This window comes from Delphinapterus leucas, chromosome 2 (assembly GCF_059928025.1).
Source record: "Delphinapterus leucas isolate spDelLeu-1000000601 "Yukka" chromosome 2, BTC_Dleu_Yukka2, whole genome shotgun sequence".
NCBI classification, from domain to species: domain Eukaryota; kingdom Metazoa; phylum Chordata; class Mammalia; order Artiodactyla; family Monodontidae; genus Delphinapterus; species Delphinapterus leucas.
Window position 1 is genome coordinate 164,182,422 of NC_143130.1, and position 19,250 is coordinate 164,201,671.

The 19,250-nt window shown below is 38.1% G+C and overlaps 1 pseudogene; it reads right to left on the reverse strand.

The window, feature by feature from the left end:
- Nucleotides 1-2,051: 2,051 nt before the first annotated feature.
- Nucleotides 2,052-10,380, reverse strand: LOC111175903 (fascin pseudogene; annotated as a pseudogene).
- Between the last annotated feature and the right edge of the window lie 8,870 nt (nt 10,381-19,250).

A 19,250-nucleotide genomic window follows, 5' to 3' on the forward strand; every position in this document is an offset into this window, starting at 1 on the left:
GTATAAAACAAAAATATACATTAAGAGAATAAGAAATCATTCTATTCAGTGAGTAAGTGCCAGTAATTCTTCTTAAAAACAAGATGTAGGTAATTGAGAACACAACCCTGTCATTCTTTTGGTATTGTATTGGGAATTCATGCAAAACCTATAATAGCAAAAAAATAATAATAATAATAAAGTACAAAAATACAGTAATAAGAAACAAAGAATTAAAAAAAACCTTTTTTGCAGATGATCACTGTATATGAGAATATCCAGGAAAGTCAACAAAAATTACTAGAGGAAAAACTTTTAATTAAACTGCAGTGTACAAATAATGTCTATGTAGAAGAAGAATGACAATGATATCAAAGAAATTTGTATTCATTTCCTGTGGCTCCTATAACAAATTATAACAAACTTGATGACTTAAAGCAACAGAAGTTTTTTTCCTTTATTTCTGGAAGCCAGATACAGGAAATCAGTATCACTGATCCTAAATCAAGGTGTCAGCAGGGCCATATTCCCTCCAAAGGCTCTGGGGAGAATCTGCTCCTTGCCTCTTGCAGTTTCTGATGGCTGCTGGCATTCCTTTGCTTGTAGCCAAATCACTCCAAGTTCCTCTGTGGTCACATTACTTGCTCCTCTTCTGTCTATGTAGTAAAATCTCCTGATAATTTAAGTCCTCGTGGAATATTTCATAGAAATTGACAAATTGTTAGTAACATTAGAAAAGTATATTAATTTAGTCAATAATTAACACATCATTTTTAAAATTAATGAAATGAATTTTTAAAAATTAAAATTTACCAATGCCAGCTTTTAAAATACATGAAAAATTTTAATTACTGCTTCTTTTTTTTTTTTTTTTTTTGCAGACTTGTGTTATTTTATTTTGCTCTTTTCAGTCTGAAGCTACTATGTATCATGGGCATTTAGAGTTCTACAAATGACACTTTCAAAAATTAAAAGACCAAGACACCCAGAGTGAGATGTATGGTAGACACGAACCAGAGGTGAGGGGAGCTGGCAGGGGAGGGCCTCAGGTCAGGGGCCAGGTGGCTTCCACAGGGCTCCTGGCTGAGCACAACGCCCAGCTTCATCCTCCTGACACCCAGGAGTCCAGTCAGGAGGGGAGAACTGATCACACCAGGGGCTCTGGCTGAGGCCGTGAGGGGCCAGCACCACCAGGTGAGGACACAGGACTGGGGCTAGGGCACACTGGAGAGAGGGGGCCAATGAGAGCCCCCTGGTAAGGTGGGGACAGGCTCTGAATTTGGGGAGGTGCCCCACCTGCCCTACCACTAGTGGGCAGGCAGGGCACTGAGGCCTGGAGATGCCGTCTCAAGAGCTCCCCACAGGACCCCTTGAAGACCACTCATGGCTACAACCAGGCTTGCCTGGGGCTGCTGCAGCAATAACATTTCATTAAAAAAACCCCAAAAACCAAAAAACACTGATTTGGTCATTTTTCTGCTTCCAGTGAGGTCAGAGTGAAAGAAACGAGACTGTGGCCCCTGCACCACAGCAGGATGGGCAGCGGCCAGGCCCCAGTGGCCACCAAACCAGGCCTGCTCCATGCACAAGCGGCAGGAGCCAGCCCCCTCCTGTCCATCTGCAGGGATGGTGCACCAGGGGGACCTCCCACAGGCTTGGGGCAAGAGCTTGGCTCCTGGGAATTGGGGGAAGGGGGGGCTCAGGAGGGGACAGGGGATTCCAGTTACACACCTGCCACTCCCAGGGGCTCGGGAAGGCCGCCCAGCCCTCCACTTCTCCTTGGCCTCTTTGGGGAAATAAGTCTCAGAGTCATCTGAGGTCAGAAGAAAGAAGTTCTAGCCTCTCTCAGGGCAGAGAAGAGAGGGCAGAGGGAACTGAAATCCCTCCAAGGACCGGGTCAGAGCTGCTGACCGGCCCGGGGGGAGGCCACATGGGACAACAGGTGAGGGCACTGTTTTCTCTAGGTTTCCAGTTTGAAAGGTAAGGGGCTCTGGCCACAGCGGAGCCCACCTGGAGAACAGTGAACAGGAGGGGTCTGGGCAGGGAGGAAAAGGGGAGGCAGGAGGCGGGGCCTAGTACTCCCACAGTGTGTGTGATGTGGTCGAAGGTGTCAGCGCAGGCCCTTAGGGCCCCCACGTGACTCTCCTTCAGGTAGTGCCTGCCCACCTTGATGACCAACTTGTTGTCGCAGAACTCGAAGAGGAAGTCCACAGGGGTGTCGCTGCTCCTGGTGACCCAGGAGGCATTGCCCACCATCAAGTACTTGCTCGTAGAGTCTTTGATGTTGTAGGCGCCGTCTCCAAACTCCAGCGGGAAGACGTCTTAGCTGGAGTGGTTGGCATCCAGGATACTGGTGACCTTGCGGCAGCCAATGAAGCCACGGTCCCCGCGGAACATGATCATGAGGCTGTTGATCAGTTTCATGAAGAAGAGCTCCAAGTCCCCTGCTGTCTCCACCAAGGCAGCAAGGTGGCCATTCTTCTTGGCTGTCACAAACTTGCCATTGGACACACGCTCTGTGTGTCCTCTGATCATGCCACTCGCTGTCAAAGTAGCAGCCAGTGTCCTTGGTGGAGGAGGTGGACTGCACACCCCGGGTGGCTGTCAGCAACCAGTAGTTGCCCGAGTGGGTGCGGAAGGCACGCTTTTTGGTATAGCGGTCGATCTCCAGCTGGAAAATCTGTTGGTTGGTCTCTTCGTCCTGATTGGCCGGCAGGTCCATAGCCTGGCTCGTGGACATGTTCCTCTAGTCGGCCCCCTGTAGCATGACCTGGGCACAGCTCTGCTCCAGGGCGAAGAGCTCATCCTTCCCCACTTTGGTGCCCTTGCCCCGATGGTGCCTCGCAGTGGCGGAAAGCCACCTTGCCGGAGCAGAACTCAAGCGTGTGGCTGGTGGCGGGCTCAGAGTCCCAGTTGTAGCGCTGGTCCTGGAAGGCCAGCGTGATGAGCTAGTTGACGCCCCAGGGCACGTCGCGGTCCACTGCGATCTTGTCCGCCGGCCGCGCGCTCAGGTGCGCGTAGCTCTTGCGGTCCATGCTGCAGTTGTTGACCTGCGGGTACGTGCAAAGCGCGACAGGCAGTCCTCAGTGCCGCCAAAGTAGAGCCGGTGTCCTTCGGACTAAAGAGACCTGCAGCCGTCGTCGTCATGCGCCACGATGGAAAAGTGCTGGGCACCTCGTGTTCGCAGGTTACGTTGCCATCCTTCTCTGCCGCCAGGTAGCTGCCCGCTGCCCAGCTCATCGGGCGGCTGCACCAGCATCCACGTCTTCTTCAGGCTGCTGGTCCGCTGGTTCACCTTGGACCCGAACGTCTTGGCCGTCAGGTACTTGTTGCTGCAGTTAATGAGACCGAACTCCATCTGCGGGGCCTCGGCCGTGCAGTTGGCAGTCAAAGTGGCCACGAACGCAAGGCCCGTGCAGCCAGGGAGGTCGGTGGCAGGTTCCTGCGGCAGCCCCCTGCTCCTTTGTCAGCTACCTCGGCCGTGTGCGTACCCTAAGCAGCGCTCTACAATCACCACAATTTTTTGACATAATATTAAAAAGAATAAAAATGTCCAGTGGAAAGAAAGCTAAAAATTGACTACATAAATTCCAACAACGATCAAAAAGGAGTACAGGGGCTTCCCTGGTGGCGCAGTGGTTGAGAGTCCGCCTGCCGATGCAGGGGACAGGGGTTCGTGCCCCGGTCTGGGAAGATCCCACATGCCGCGGAGCGGCTGGGCCCGTGAGCCATGGCCGCTGAGCCTGCGCGTCTGGAGCCTGAGCTCTGCAACGGGAGAGGCCACAACAGTGAGAGGCCCGCGTACCGCAAAAAAAAAAAAAGAGTACAGAAATATGAGTCAGTATGTTTTCATGGGCTTTAAATCTGAGTTTAAATATTAATTAATCTCTTCCTTCATTCCACAAGCTGAAATAAACTGCAAGGGATATACCTAAATAGAATCAACTTAAAGAAAAACACAATGTAATATTTATTCCAAATCAAAAGAAGTTTGATCAGTGATGAGAAAAATGAGAACGTTAAAGCTATGATGGATGGTTTAAGTATATCCTTCATAAAGTTCCATAGTAAAATTGTGCCAGGAATATTTTCAGATGCAAATAATAGAAAACTCCACCCAGAATGACTTAAGCAATAGTGGTGTTTAATTATCTTAAATAAAAGGAAGTCCGGAGATGGGCAATCTAGAGTTGATACAACGCAATAATTTTACCAAGGACATTCTTCTACTCTGTTGTCTGAAGCTGGTTACTTTTTTTGACTGTAGGCTTATTGAAATGTGGTTTCCAGATGGCTGCAACACCTCCAGACATCATGGCTGTATTCAAAGTAAATAATCATGGGAGATGCTGATAAAAATGGGTTTTTCCTCAGGTGGCTTTCTTTCTTTCTTTCTTTCTTTTTTTTTCCAACAAAAGAAGAAAAATAATTCCAAGAAGTTTTTTTCAGAAAACTTTATCTTAGTCTCAATAGTAAGAAATGGGTGATATGGCCACTGCTGGACGAAAAAGCGGATATCTGGCAAAGAAGAAAGTAGGCTTAGATAGTCATTACCAGTCCCTGGAGTTGTGCACATAACAGACTGGCATGCTTTATCTGGGAAGAATAGGTAGTATGTCTACTGGTTAAGAACCAGACTGTGTGCAGCATAAACCTATAACATTAATGTAGTACTTGGTGGATAATATATGATGATAAAATAATAAATTAACATGTGAATATAAGCGAACTCTATGATGCTGAAACACACCTATTAAATCAACAGAGGTAAGTTAAGATGGTGGTGTCCACCCATTCATTCATTTATTCATCCATTTAGCAGCTCATTACTGAGTGTTTATATCAGGCACTATGCTAAGTCCTAGGTATATATTAATGAGTGAAATAATCTTTGCCCCGGTAAAGCTGAAATTTAATGGCTGATCTAGAAAAAATTGTTTAAACTCTGGGAAATCAAGTGTACTTAAATATCACTGGTAGTATTTAAAATAAATTGTTGCAGTTTCCTCAGAGATAAATCTTGAAACTCTTAACATCTGTAAAACTCTAGGGTCAATCCTGTGAATGTACTTCCATTTCTCAAAATTTATTTTTTTCTGAAATATCTGGCAATTTAATGAAACACTAGAAACAACCAGATACCTAATAGTAAGTGAACAGCTTATTAATCTGTGCTTTATTCATGCATTAAAATGCAATATGGCTATTGAAATGATGAGGTTTAGGGCAATAAGCTTATATAGAAATGTATGTATACAATAAGTGAAAAAGCAGATCAAATAAAAATATGTCAAAACTAAATAAAATCTTCCTTAGCGTTCATAGATTTGAGAACTCCTCCTTCTTTTGCAATACCTAGGGAATGTCTCCTCGTCCTTAGTGGACCATTATCAATCTGCTGGGAAATCTTCCCTGATCCTCCCCCTACTCAATTAATTGATTTCTATCTTAGCACTAACAACCTTTTTAGTAATTCCTATTTTATATGTTATTGTGACATAGAATTAGTTATGCCTGCTTCTCTCGGAGTTGTCAACACCTCTTTAAAGGAAGAAGCAATCTGTCATTCATCTCTATATTGTTGAGACCTGAGACATGACATTTCATTCTTGTGTCCTCAATACCTACAAATATGTTTGTCACAGAGAAGGTTCTCAAAGAATGTTTCCTGAATGAAGCCAGCAAGTGCTCAGTAAACACTGGCTGAGTGAGTGGATGGATTCTCATAGAATTTCAGTCATATTGATGATTAGAATTGTATTCCAAATTGTTTAATAAAAATTCACGTTCATTAAATGCTTTTTTTCTGGAGAACATGTAACACTATTTTACATATGGGATGTTTTTACAATGTGAAATCTAATAAAATATGTATAGAGCTTTGAAGTTCTATTATTTTATTTTATTTATTTATTTATTTTTGCAGTACACGGGCCTCTCCCGTTGCAGAGCACAGGCTCTGGACGCGTAGGCTCAGCGGCCACGTCTCACAGGCCCAGCCGCTCCGCGGCATGTGGGATCTTCCCGGACCGGGGCACGAACCTGTGTTCTACTGCATCGGCAGGCGGACTCGCAACAACTGCGCCACCAGGGAAGCCCTGAAGATCTAGTTTTTAAATGGCAGCTCCCTATGGTTTAGTTAACTTACCTGAACCTTCATGTGTGGCCTACCGAACTCAATATTGCACCTGACTCAGCTTTGCTTGATTAAGCCTGCTACATAGTTGGCCAGACTGATACTGTTGATGTAGCTCATTATCCTTAAATAACTACATGAATTCTTCTCTAGTTTAAGATCCAAGATAACTGTACACTTGTTTTTTGTTTTGCATCTACATGAAAACAGAATGGGGGGACCGTGGTTACATATACAGTGAAATCAGAGAAAAGCGTCTTACCCACTTTTATTATTTCCCTTTCAACAGATTACCAAAAAAGTAGCGTTCACTGATTTTATAATGTTACATACATTTCAAGAGGGTTATTTTATTTAAAAATACTGAAGGCAAAGTCTTCCGACTCTTCCACTTGAATTAACACCAGGCTTAAACAAAGGAAAGAGCACCGAATGAGTGGTTCAAATAAGAATGTGTACATACAAGTTCTGCTAGAGTGTCTGAATTTAACCTAAAATATCCTGGATCTCTATTCCAAAGTTTTAATTAAAGTGCCTGAGTATTTCTATTTTTTTTCTTTCTTTTGTGGAGGTTTTAATATTTTATCCAATAAAGCCAGCTATCAAGATTGCTTTAAAAGCTCCTGACAAAGACAGACAGAAATAGAAGGTCTTTGATGTCAAATAAACAGTACTATTTTCATTACATGTGTTTCTACAAATCTCCATGAAAAATCAAGTTTGGGCTCCTTTTAAGAACAGGAGGTATCTTTGTGTGTGTGTGTGTATCCTGGTTGAGGGGATATGGGGGAGTGATATGAAAGGATACAATGCAAAAGAAAAGAATTCTATCTTCTTTCTCTTAGCCAAATAGTTTAGGTTTAACTGCCCTTGTTTTTGTTGGACCTGAATAGAAAAGTGAGGTATTTTAATCTTCTTTTTCAAAACATACAGTCTTATGGAAATTTAAGTCAACAGCTGTTCAACTGTCAAGTCACAAGCTAAATTCAAGTCTGAGAAAAGAAGAAAATCTGTTTAAATGAAAGCTTATTTGAATGAAGGCCATGAGTTTTAGCATTTGTGTTTGAAAAAAAAATTTAAATTGTTACTAAAGTAAAGGACCTTTTGCTAGGATGACCTTTCTTTGTTGAAAATGTTGGAAAATCAATATTCAACATGAAATCAGAAACTGAAGTGTGTCAACTGTAGGATCGCCAGAAGGTTGAGGGAATTGAACACCATAAACTTCATGAACTCTTCAAGGTCAGAGGTTTGACCTAACACGATTTCTAGTATATAGAAAGTGGTCTAGAAAAATGCATGTTAGCATAGTGAACAAAAGGAGCAGTCAAAGAAATCAAGTAGTCACTTTTCCCCCCATTTTCCAAAGGTCTCTTATAATTGAGTTCTACTTTAGAAAGATGAATGATAGTTGGCAGGATATATAGTTGTGTGAAAGATAGGCAATTGTATGAATGTTTTTTAACAGTTCAGAAAACTAAGATATAAGCTCTTGGTCAAGAGTGGGGACAGCCTGTCTCATTGTGATACTGATTTATGGGTTGATTTTTTTCTTCATATATGATAAAAATCTGTGTTCATATGTGTTGTGCTTGAAAAGGTATGATAATGTAATTTTTTCCCAAAGTAGACTCTCTTGCTGCAAGTCTCTGCCTCCTATAAATGTAATGACCTTGATGAAAAGATACTGATTTAAAGACTGGACATTAGATTTGCAGATGCAGAAAATCAATGGTATTAATATAATAAAACTTATTATGCTCTTACAATGATTCACACTAAAAAGACTTAGGGAGGGCTAATATATAAATAAAATGGCAATGTATTAATTTATTATGGTGGTGGTTTCTCTAATTACCTTCATCCCAAATGTATGTCATATAGACAGAGTTGGAACCTATTGGGACTATAGTCATTCCTGTTGAAAAAGTCAAACTATCAGGTCCCTACACTTAATAACACCATGCTCAAAGGGGTTCTCCATTCATCATTGGTCTCTTTTCTGTTTAAATTGGTCAATGCCTCATGTGCAAGGCTTAGTGTTTTTTTATCCTGTACTGTACATTGTTCTCCCCAGTGTTTCCTGGACTCAGCTCTCTACCACACCTTTACCTCCAAAACTTTCCCACCATAATCTCTAAAACTATCAATCTGGAATCATCAAAAAAGCCCTATCATTAGCGTCTTCATTTCTTTGCCATAAGTGAAACTTGACTCTCAGCAGAAGATACCACTTTAACCTGCCCCCTTAAACGCTAGCTGCTTATTTTCCCACACCTGTACCCCTGGATGGTGAAGTAGTATTACTGTACTCTATACTCTCCTGTAGTAATGCTAGTAATAAGTCCTCTACTCTCTTGTAAAACTAGCGCACACATGCACACCCACACCCTTCAACTCGTTTGAGATCCATGACACTTCACTATACATTTCTCACCACTTTGTTATTGACATCATCAACAGAAACATCTAGTACACTCCCTGTTGTTTACCAAAGCTTTTGGTGACTGTCTCATTAACCTTTCTCCACTCGAATCCTGCCTTTATCATCCTTGGTAATACCAGTGTAACCATGGACTCTCTATCCTTAATGTCCTCATCTCTAAGACTTTTTCCTTAGCCCCCTATTTCTCACATTTTATTTAAATGTAGATTATTTCTACTATGTAATCACAAATTCAGGTATCACTCTCTTGGATTACAACCTGCTTTCCTAGCTATGTTTTTTTCTGGGCCTCAGTGAAAGTTGCAATTCATCGCCTTTCTAAATTCATATGATCCTTTAGGCATCTCAGTTCTGTTATCAGCATCCCTTTCCAGTCATAAAAAATTGCAGTAAATCTTACTCCAAGTTTCTTCCTGATGATTTCTTTACTGTATTGAAAGTGTTGCTTCTTTCCCACATTTTTCAAAACTGGAACTCAGCAATGCTTCCCAGACTTCCACAGACAAACCATTTTATCTCTTACTTCACAGAGAAAACATGATGATCTCTTCCTCAATTTCCCACTTCCATGCATAAAAAACTACTTACACCTGCCTCTATTTTGTCCTGCCTTCCTCTGCTGAAGCATATGTATTGGAGGCCATTCCCTCATACATCCTCAGAAATCTTTTCTTATAGAATTCCCCATTATCTTTTATATATTTAACAATACCCTCACAATCAGATCCTTTCATCTGCATCTTCATAAATATAATGCATATATATCTATACATATATAATTGTTCCACTTTAATTTTGCTTTTTAATTTCATGGATTTTTTACTTTGATTTCTCCTAATATAAATATAAAATTTATATTTATATTTAAATATAAAATTATGTGTATCTCCTCTCACCTGCTGTTATTTAGCTTACTGAATATTAACTAAATTAAAATGCCTGAAAGTTTCTTTTTTAACCTGAGAATTAAACTTTTTTCTGTACTTTGAAGAAATCACAATTGTTGGTTTACAGACAGAAGCTTCTTTACAAACTTCTAGAGACAGATTCTTCCGTTTATATGACATCTTGATATAAATTAAGATGTGTTATATATGACTGAAAAACTACTGTTAAAACAACAATCCTTTCTCTAGTGAATATATGTGAAACTGTCTCTTCTATTCATGATGGCATCTTGTCTTCCACAGTAGGAAATAACACTCAAACTTCTGCACTTTTCCTGCAGAAGTGTCCTGCTCATGCTGTATATATTTTCTTTCCACACTGGAAAAATTTTAACTAACTAACAAAATAACTATACACATACACACATACATACATTTTTGTGTACATATGCATATATATAAATGTACATGTGAATATTTGCCTATTGTTTGTATATGTCTACACATGTATTTATGACACAGTAACAATGCATACAGTCTTTATGTGGTTCCCCTCTCACCTGCTGTGTAGAAGCAGCTGTTTATTTATGGATATCCTTTATCCATATTATGGATAAGCCTTTATTTATGGATATCCCCAGGGTTTGTCCCCATGTGTGCATAGGAAAACGTTCTCTCTCCTTTTGTGTAGCATCTACCACTTTTTTCTTCTCTTATTTGTCCTAGGGGAAGATGTTACCAGAAACAGGGCCCTGACTTCAGTAGTGAGTCAGTCATAACAGTTGATTTGTTGGCCCTGTAGTCTCTGTAGCTTCTAGTCGAGACACTTCCTGATATCTGAGACAGGATGCTGATAACCTTGCTGTAGTATCAAATCCCATTATGCTACACGTGTTGGTGCCATTCTCCAACTCTGCACAAGCCACAGCCATTATCAGTACATACCAAATTATACCCTGGGTTGGCCCCAGAAATGAGAATTCTCATCCCCTGACTTTTTAACCCCTAAAATCCAGGATCACACATGGCCTCTCTTGGCATAGACTGGGATTCAAAGTGCCTACCATGTACCAAGCAGGGTGTTGATTTTGGAATAGAAGGATCATACAAGTAACTCCTATAAAATCTGATAGATTTTATATTACACAGCATGGGAGAGAGGTGTGTGAAAAGCTCTTGTGGTCATGGCTCTAATGAAAAAATGTAGGAAGTGTTATAAAACACAAAGAAAGAGATATTTTATTTTGCATGAGCATTAAAGTTAGTCACAGAAGACAAAGCCTTTTAACTGGGTTTTTGATGACTAGAATAACTTCACCGAGAGAGAGATAAGGGAAAGAAACTCCAAGAACCAAATTGCATGAGCAGAGGGATAAGTCATCAATGTTCGTATTCAGAACAGAATGTTCTGACCTGTTGAGAATAGAGGTTAAAATCTCAAATATCTTTATGGCTAAGGAAATTTCTAAAGGCAAACCAGCCAGGTGTTGGAATATAGAAAAGGACTATTCATAAAGAATATATGTAAAGGACTTGTGTAATCGGTCTGAGAAAGTAGCTTCTGATGTTCAACTCCACAAAATTTTTGCCATGCTAGAATGATGGGTTGGCAAAAACAGATTTTTAAAATTTTAATAGAAAAACTGAAAAGATATGGATTTTTAATGTAAACTATTCCAGGTTTAAAATATTGGCAACTAATTACATTTTATTTAATTTATTAAAGTTTTATTTAATTTTCTTTAAATCATTTTTATTTAATTTTTTGTCTATGAAAGCTGAAGGTTAAGACCATTTAGGCATTAGGTCTTCTTTGGGTTATCAGTTTACAACTTGAAGGTTAAAATATAAGTGTTGAGGAGATGTACTGTAAGATATTCATACTGGGTTAAATTTGTTGCTCTTAGCTTGAAAGTCATAGGCCAATTGAGCACTATTCTCTTGCCCAACTCTTAAAGTGTTCCATCACCTTTCTTGGTAATCACCCCCTTTGCATTTCATGCAAAATATGCAAATTTAACAAGATCGGATTAAATCTTCTTTCCTCAAAATCCTTTTTCAACAGCTTCAACCCTCATTATTCACACGTTTCTGTGAACTCCAATCCATTTATTGTCTCTATCATATTATTTATCAGTAGGTCATAGCAGTCTCTCTCTCTCTCTTTCTCTGTGTCACATATTTCTCATTTAATTCCAGTATGGTAGAAAATGCATTTGAATAATTCCAGTATGGTAGAAAATGCATTTGAATAATTTCAATTATTTTAAACTTTTAGACCTACGATGTATGCTTCGTTAAGCAGAATATGGTCTGTGTGTCCACCTTATGGACATTTGAAAAGAATGTATTCTGTTGCACATGAATGAAATATTCTATAAATATCAATGGGTTCAGCTGATTGATAGTACTTTCAGATCATCTGTGCCCTTACTGATTTAGTGCTCTATTAATTAGTGATAGAAGAGTTTTGAAGCCTCCAAATATAATTGTTCCGTTTGTCTGTTTCACCTCTCAGTTCTATTTGTTGTTGTTTCATTTATTTGGAAGGTCCACAAATATTTAGGATTACTATTTTATCTTGATAACATTCCCTTAATCACCATGTAACAAGCCTCTTTATCACTGTTAATAGCTCTTTTTCTAATGCCTATATTTTCTGATAAAAATATAGACACTCAAACTTTCTTTTGGTAAGTGTTTGCATGGTATATAATTTTCCATTCTTTTGGCTTTAACCTGTCTTTGTCCTTATATACAAAATGGGTATCTAGTAGACAGCATATAATTGGATCTTTCTTTTTTAAAAGTTATATCTGATTCTATGATCTCTGACTTTTAAAAATAATTCAGCTTCACTGTGGTATAATTGATATGTAAAATTGAAAGGTATTTAAATTGTATATTGGGGTGATTTAATATATGTGTACATTATGAAACGATTCCCCCATATAGCTATTTTTAGTACAGAAGCCATAACCTCGCATAAGTTTATTAATTTATTTTTAATATTTTTGTTGAGAACATTTAAGTTCTACTCTCTCAGCAAATTTCAATATACAGTACAGTGTTATCAACTATAGTCACCAATTTATATTAGGTTCTCAGATCTTATTAATTTTATAGCTGAAAGTTTCCCTCACTCCCAACTCCTGGAAACCACTCTTTTATTCTCTGTTTTTGAGTTTGACTTTTTTTTTTCAAGATACCACTTATAAGCAGTTCCATTCAGAATTTGTTTTTCTTTGTCTGGTTTATCTCACTTAGTCTAATGCCCTCAAGGTCCATCCATGCTGTCACAAATGGCAGGATTTCCTTCTTTTGTAAAGGCTGAATAGTATTCCATATATGTAATATAAGGTACATGATATATTATATCTCATATATTATATATACACATTACATTTTCCTTACTCGTTCATCTTGGGATGGACACTTAGATTATTTCTTTATCTTGGTTTTTGCAAATAATGCTGCAAAGAACATGTAGACGCAGATATCCCTTTGATATCCTGTTTTTATTTCCTTTGGATATACCCAGAAGTGGGATTGCTGGATTGTATGGTAGCTCTACTTTCAATTTTTAGAGGAACCTCCTGCTAAGAAAAAAGTTGATAATAGTAACTAGTATTTACTAATGGCTGTAGCCTCTGCCCCAAGCTCAGTGCAAAATAAACAGGTGAAAACTACCAAATTCAAGTTTCTCCCTGAGGAAAGAAAGAAATGGAGCACCCATCCAATTTTCTAGCTTTTTGAGGGGTTTCCTGAGGGACTGGTCTCTGTATTGCCTATCTTGAAGCACTGACAGCAGACAGGCACCAGAGGGCGCAAGAGATTACAAATGTCTGAAAAGCAAAACTGGGACATCCCTCTAGGAATTTACATGCACAAGTCCAGAGAAGACACATCCACAGAAAATGCTGGATGGGCCCCCAGAATCTCTCGCCAGGGTGATTGGTGAAGGTCCTTCTCTGTATGAAGCCAGTCTGTAAAGACAAGAAAAGGTGGTTCTTTTATCAAATGCACAGACACCCACATAAAGATTCAAGGAACACAAAGAAATAGTAAAGCATGGTCCAAACAAGGAACAAAATAAACCTCCAGAAATCAATGCTAAAGAAATAGAGATATGAACTACTTGACAAAGAATTCAAAATAACCATCTTAAAGGTGGTTCAGAAAATGAAGAAGGAACAAAATCAGCATTTTGACAAAGAGAGAAAATATATTAAAAATAAACAGAAAATTTGGGCTGAAGAATACAATAACTGAACTGAAAAATTCACTAGAGAGGTTCAAAAATAGTCTTGATTAAGCAGAAAAGAACTTTTGAATTCAAAGATGGGTTATTTTAAATTACCAGTCAGACTAACAAAACAGAAATAAATAAATAAAAGATTGAATTTAAAGAACTTATGGGAAACCATCAAACAGAGCAATATATGCATTATAGTAATTCTAGAAGGCAAAAAGGTTATGTTTTAAAATAATGGTTGAAATTTCTTAAATCTGGGGAAGGAAATAGCTATCCAGATTCAAGAGGCCCAACATTTCCAAATAAGAGAAAATTGAAGATGTCCACATGAAGATCCATTGTAATCAAAGTGTCAAAATAAAAACAGAGAGAATTTTGAATGCAGGAAATAAAAAGTGCCTTGCTATAGACAACAGAATCATCATAGGACTATCAGTGGATTTCTCAGAAGAAACTTTTCAGGCCAGAAGGGAATGAGAGGATGTATTCAAAGGGCTGAAAAGAATCTGCCAATCAAGAATAGTATATCTGACAAAACTATCCTTCATAAATGAAAGAGAAATTAAAACTTTCTCAGATAAGAAAGAGCTAAGGTAATCCATCACTACTAGGCCAGACTTATAAGAAATTCTAAAGGGAGTCCTTCAAGTTGAAATGAAATGAAATAAAAGGATGCTGAATGAAAGCATCAGCAACATGAATGCATATGAAAGTATAAATGCTGGTAAAGGTAAGCATAGAAAATACAGAATACTGTAATGTTGTACCAGTAGCATGTAAATCACTGTCAATTTTGGTCTAGAAGTTAAAAGACAAAAGTATATGAATAATTATAACTATAAAAATATGGTAAAGGGTATACAATATAAAAATATACAATTTGTGATATCAGTAACGTGTGTGTCAAAGAGAGAAGTGTCAAATTTTTTTATGTGATTGAAATTCAGGTGTTACCAGCTGAAAATAAATTTTTACAACTATAAGGTGTTTTATGTAAGCCTCATGGTAACCATAAAGAAAATACTTGTAGAATATACACACAAAAAAGAGGAAGAAATCAAATCATTTTCACTACAAAGGAAGAGAGCAAAAGAAGCATAAATGCCACAAGACAGAGAATAATTAACAAGGTGACCATAATCTTTCTCTATCAATAATTACTTTAAATGTAAATGGATTAAATTCTCATTCAAAAGACAAAGCTGAATGAATTAAAAAGAAAAACATATGCTGTATAAAACAGGCTCAAAAGCAATGATAAACAAGTGGGACTACATCCATATAAACAATCAACAGAGTGAAAAAGCAACCTACAGAATGGGGAGAAAATAGTTGCAAACCATGTATCTGATAAAGGCTTAATACTTAAAATATATAAGGAACTTCTACAAGTCGATAGCAATAATAATAATAATAACCTGATTAAAATATGGAGAAAGGAACTGAATAGACATTTTTTCCATAGAAGACATATGAATAGCCCACAGGCTTTTGGAAGTTTGCTCAACATCAGGGAAATTCAAATCAAAACCACAATGCGATATCATCTCACACCTGGTAGGATGGTCATTATCAAAAAAAAACAAACAAACAAAAAATAACAAGTGTTGACAAGCATGTGGAAAAATTGAAGCCCTTGTGCACTGTTGGTGGGAAAATAAAATAATGCAGCCATTATGGAAAATAGTATGGAGCTTCCTCAAAAAAAAAAAAATAGAGCTATCATGTAATCCAGCAATCCTTCCTCTGGGTATCTATCTAAACAAATTGAAATCAAAATCTCAAAAATATATTTTTACTATCATATGCATTGCTGCATTATTCACAATAGCCAAGATGTGGAAACAATCTACATGTCCATCAGTGGATGAAGAGATAAAGGAAATGTGGTAGGTACATACAATGGAATATTTTTCAGCCTTAAAAAATAATGAAATCCTATCATATGCAACAACATGGGTGAAGCATGAGGAAATTATGCAAAGTGAAGTAAGCTTGTCACAGAAGGACAATACTGTCTGACTCCTCTTATGAGGTCTCTAAAGTAGTCATGCTTATAGAAGCAGAAAGTAGTATTGTGGTTGCCTGGGGCCAGGGGTTGGAGGGGAAATAAGTAGTTGCTATCAATGGGTATGAAATCTCACGTATGCAAGATAGAAAAGGTCTAGAGATCTGATGTACAATATTGTGCTTATAGTTAACAATACTGGTCTGCACACTAAAAATTTTGATCAGAGGGTAAATCTCATGTTATGTGTTATTTTTTTTTTATAACCACAACCACAAATAAAGAAAATATACTGAGAGATTAATTGTTAAAGATCATTTCATCATCTATGTATGAGGTTCTTTTCCTCCCAAACTGAATATTGTAATTTCTAGAAGTTGTAGTCTATACTTTAAAATAAAATAAGCACTGGTTTTCTATTTACAATTGACTTTGGCCATCTAATTTGTTGTGTTTGCTTTATAGGAACTTACAGTTTAATGACCATTACCTTGATAGCTCATCTCCTGTAGTGCAGTTTCATTATACCTCTGTGGTTTCCTAGACTTGCCTCAGGTTTATGACCCAAACATCCTTTCTTCCATAGCTCTTTAGTCATGGATGAAATTTTCGTTATTTTCAGTGAGAGACAGGCTAGGTAGCAACTGAGGCTTGTGTTGTTGTTTATGCTGTTAATGTTATTACTGTTAGTGGTAGTAAACACTAATTAAATGCCCTTTTTGCAGTAAATTAAGTAGGATATTGAAAACTGGCATACTTTCACAGGAAACTTCTGTCCTTTAGAAACATGATAAACCCCTCCCCCTAAAAAGCACAGTACTACTTAAATTTGCTTCATGAAACTATAAAACTTAGACCTGGTGGAAAGTTAGTTGTCAGCTAATCCAAAGTCCCCCAGTGGGTTTGAGTTCCTGTACAACATTCCTTTACTGAAACAGTTCCTGTGCTTTTCCAGGAAGAAAGGTCCATTATTAGGTAGCTCTAAATATTATAGAGTCCTTTCTTTTCCTGAGATAAAATTCAGAATAAGTTCTAGGTGAATTTATCTAGGACAGGGTTATTGTCATGATAACCTCTGAATATTAGGACCATTATTTTGAACACAGGACAAGAATCATTTTTACCCACCCCTCCCCATGCAGAGGGAAATGTCAGGTAGTGAGGTTCTCAATAGATTTCGGGGAGGCACTTCAGTTTAAGGTATGAGGAAGGTTCATGAGACATTTTCATGGCTATCATTCTATATCTACATTTGGTGTTTATTTCTTGGTCAGGATGGTGGGGAGGAGAAAACTGAGATTAATAAGAGTGACTCTATATCCTCTGTGTAAACTTTTATACTTATTACCAAATTTTTACATAGTGTCAAACTGAGGACATTTTATTTAGAGAATATTTCTGGGTGTGCCTTTATGATTTGGAGAGATTAATGCATTATTTTAGAATGTGAATTCCTAAGAAAAATAATTATTTGGATATCATGTTAGTTTTTCAGGGATGCCATAACAAAATACTAGAAACTGGGTGGCTTAAACAATAGAAATTTATTGTCTCATAGTTCTTAAGGCTAAAAGTCCAAGGTCAAAGTGGTGGCAGGGTTGGTTCCTTCTGAGGGCTGTGACTGAGGATCTGTTCCAAGCCTCTCTTCTAGCTTCTGGTGGTGTGCTGACACTTTTGGCATCTTTGTCATTCTTTGGCTTATAAATGAGTCAGCAAGATCTGTCTTTATATTCACATACTGTTTTCCTTGTGTGTGTATCTGTGTCCAAATTTCCCCTTTTTTTAAGGACACATTGGCTTAAGAGCCCACCCTACTGCAGTGTGACCTCAACTTAACTGATTACATCTGCATAAACACTATTTCTAAATAAACTTACATTTTGAGGTGCTAAAGGGGTTAGGACTTCAACATACGAATTTTCTGAGGACACAGTTCAACCCATAACAGGTAAGCAAGTAATATGTCCAATGCTAAGGAAAAAAAAAACCCTAATCCATGAACCATGGGGATCTTTGAAAACTCAAATACATGGTAAAGGAGTCCAAATATAGTGATAATTATAAGCAAAATCCCAAAGAAATACAGCTGCATACTATACAATTAACTGGACGAGTGTCAGAATTAATCTTTTCTGTACAGTGATTTTGAAATCTCAGATACAAGAGAGTGCCTATTTTGTGACTGTAACTTTAATCTCTGCATGATCCATGCAAAGGAAATAAAGAAGTGCTTTTTTGTTTGCTTGGTTTTTTTTTGTTTGTTTTTTTTGCGGTACGCGGGCCTCTCACTGCTGTGGCCTCTCCCGTTGCGGAGCACAGGCTCCGGACGCGTAGGCTCAGCGGCCATGGCTCACGGGCGCAGCCTCTCCGTGGCATGTAGGATCTTCCCGGACCGGAGCACGAACCTGCGTCCCCTGCATCGGCAGGAGGACTCTCAACCACTGCGCCACCAGGGAAGCCTTGTTTGCTTGTTTTTAAGAACTATTACAGCGTTAGATTTCAATCATGTATGTAAGTGAAGGGAAAAGTGGTGCAGAAAATTTAAAACAACAAATAAAATGTCATTTTTAATAGAATGGTAACAGATTTATCTTCTAATATATATCAATAGGTTGCTTAGCTTATTTTTGTGTCACAGGAATTTTCTATGGGCAGCACAGAGCTGGAGAATGTATGATTATGCTGTTTACTCTCTATGTGACTTGGGGCTTGCAACTTTACCTTTGAATCTATAAACTACAGAAGTAGCATTCTCACATATATAGTGGGAAAATAAGTTATCTCATAATGGTGGTGTGACAATACAGAGATTTTGCTCAGGAGGTATTAGAACCATTCTTTTGTTTTCTTCACTTCAAATTTTACCCCCACTGTACACACCAGGAATATGAAGGTGTGGGTTGGTCAGTGTCTTTGCACAATAAAAATGGACATATTCCCTTTGAATGGTTCTGCCTGGAGTTTTGTTTTTGTGATTAGGTCCTGTGAAAAGGTCATTAGCAAATATTTTTTGTGCAACCACAATATTTGCTTCAACTTATTTTTGTGAATAAGTTGTTATCTTTACCTCAAGCTCGTTTCTGAATATCCTGTAAAGTCAGACAGCCATCTCCAGATCTTTATAAACAAAATAAAATAAATCTTATTCATTGATTACATATAATTAGGAAAACAAAAGTAGCTGAGAAAATTAAACACAAACTTTTCAATTAAGATATGTGACCTATTCATTGGACCTCAGCTTAAAAAATATATATATATATATATATCAGTTTTAGTTTTTATTGGGTACATTTAAATATTATATGATTCTGAATCATCGTGATTTATTCACTTATTCATCATTTGTTTTTCTTTGTTAAAATATGATTACTTTTGGCCCAAGTGCAAAATGGAAGATATTTTAGTAAGTTATGTATGCAAATGCAATTACAACCATTATGTCTAAAGGCATTTTAACATTTATTTTCACTTGGTATTCAGATCTCTTTAAGTACTAAACATACCTGGTGTGGGCTCACAAGCTCATACCTGCAGTT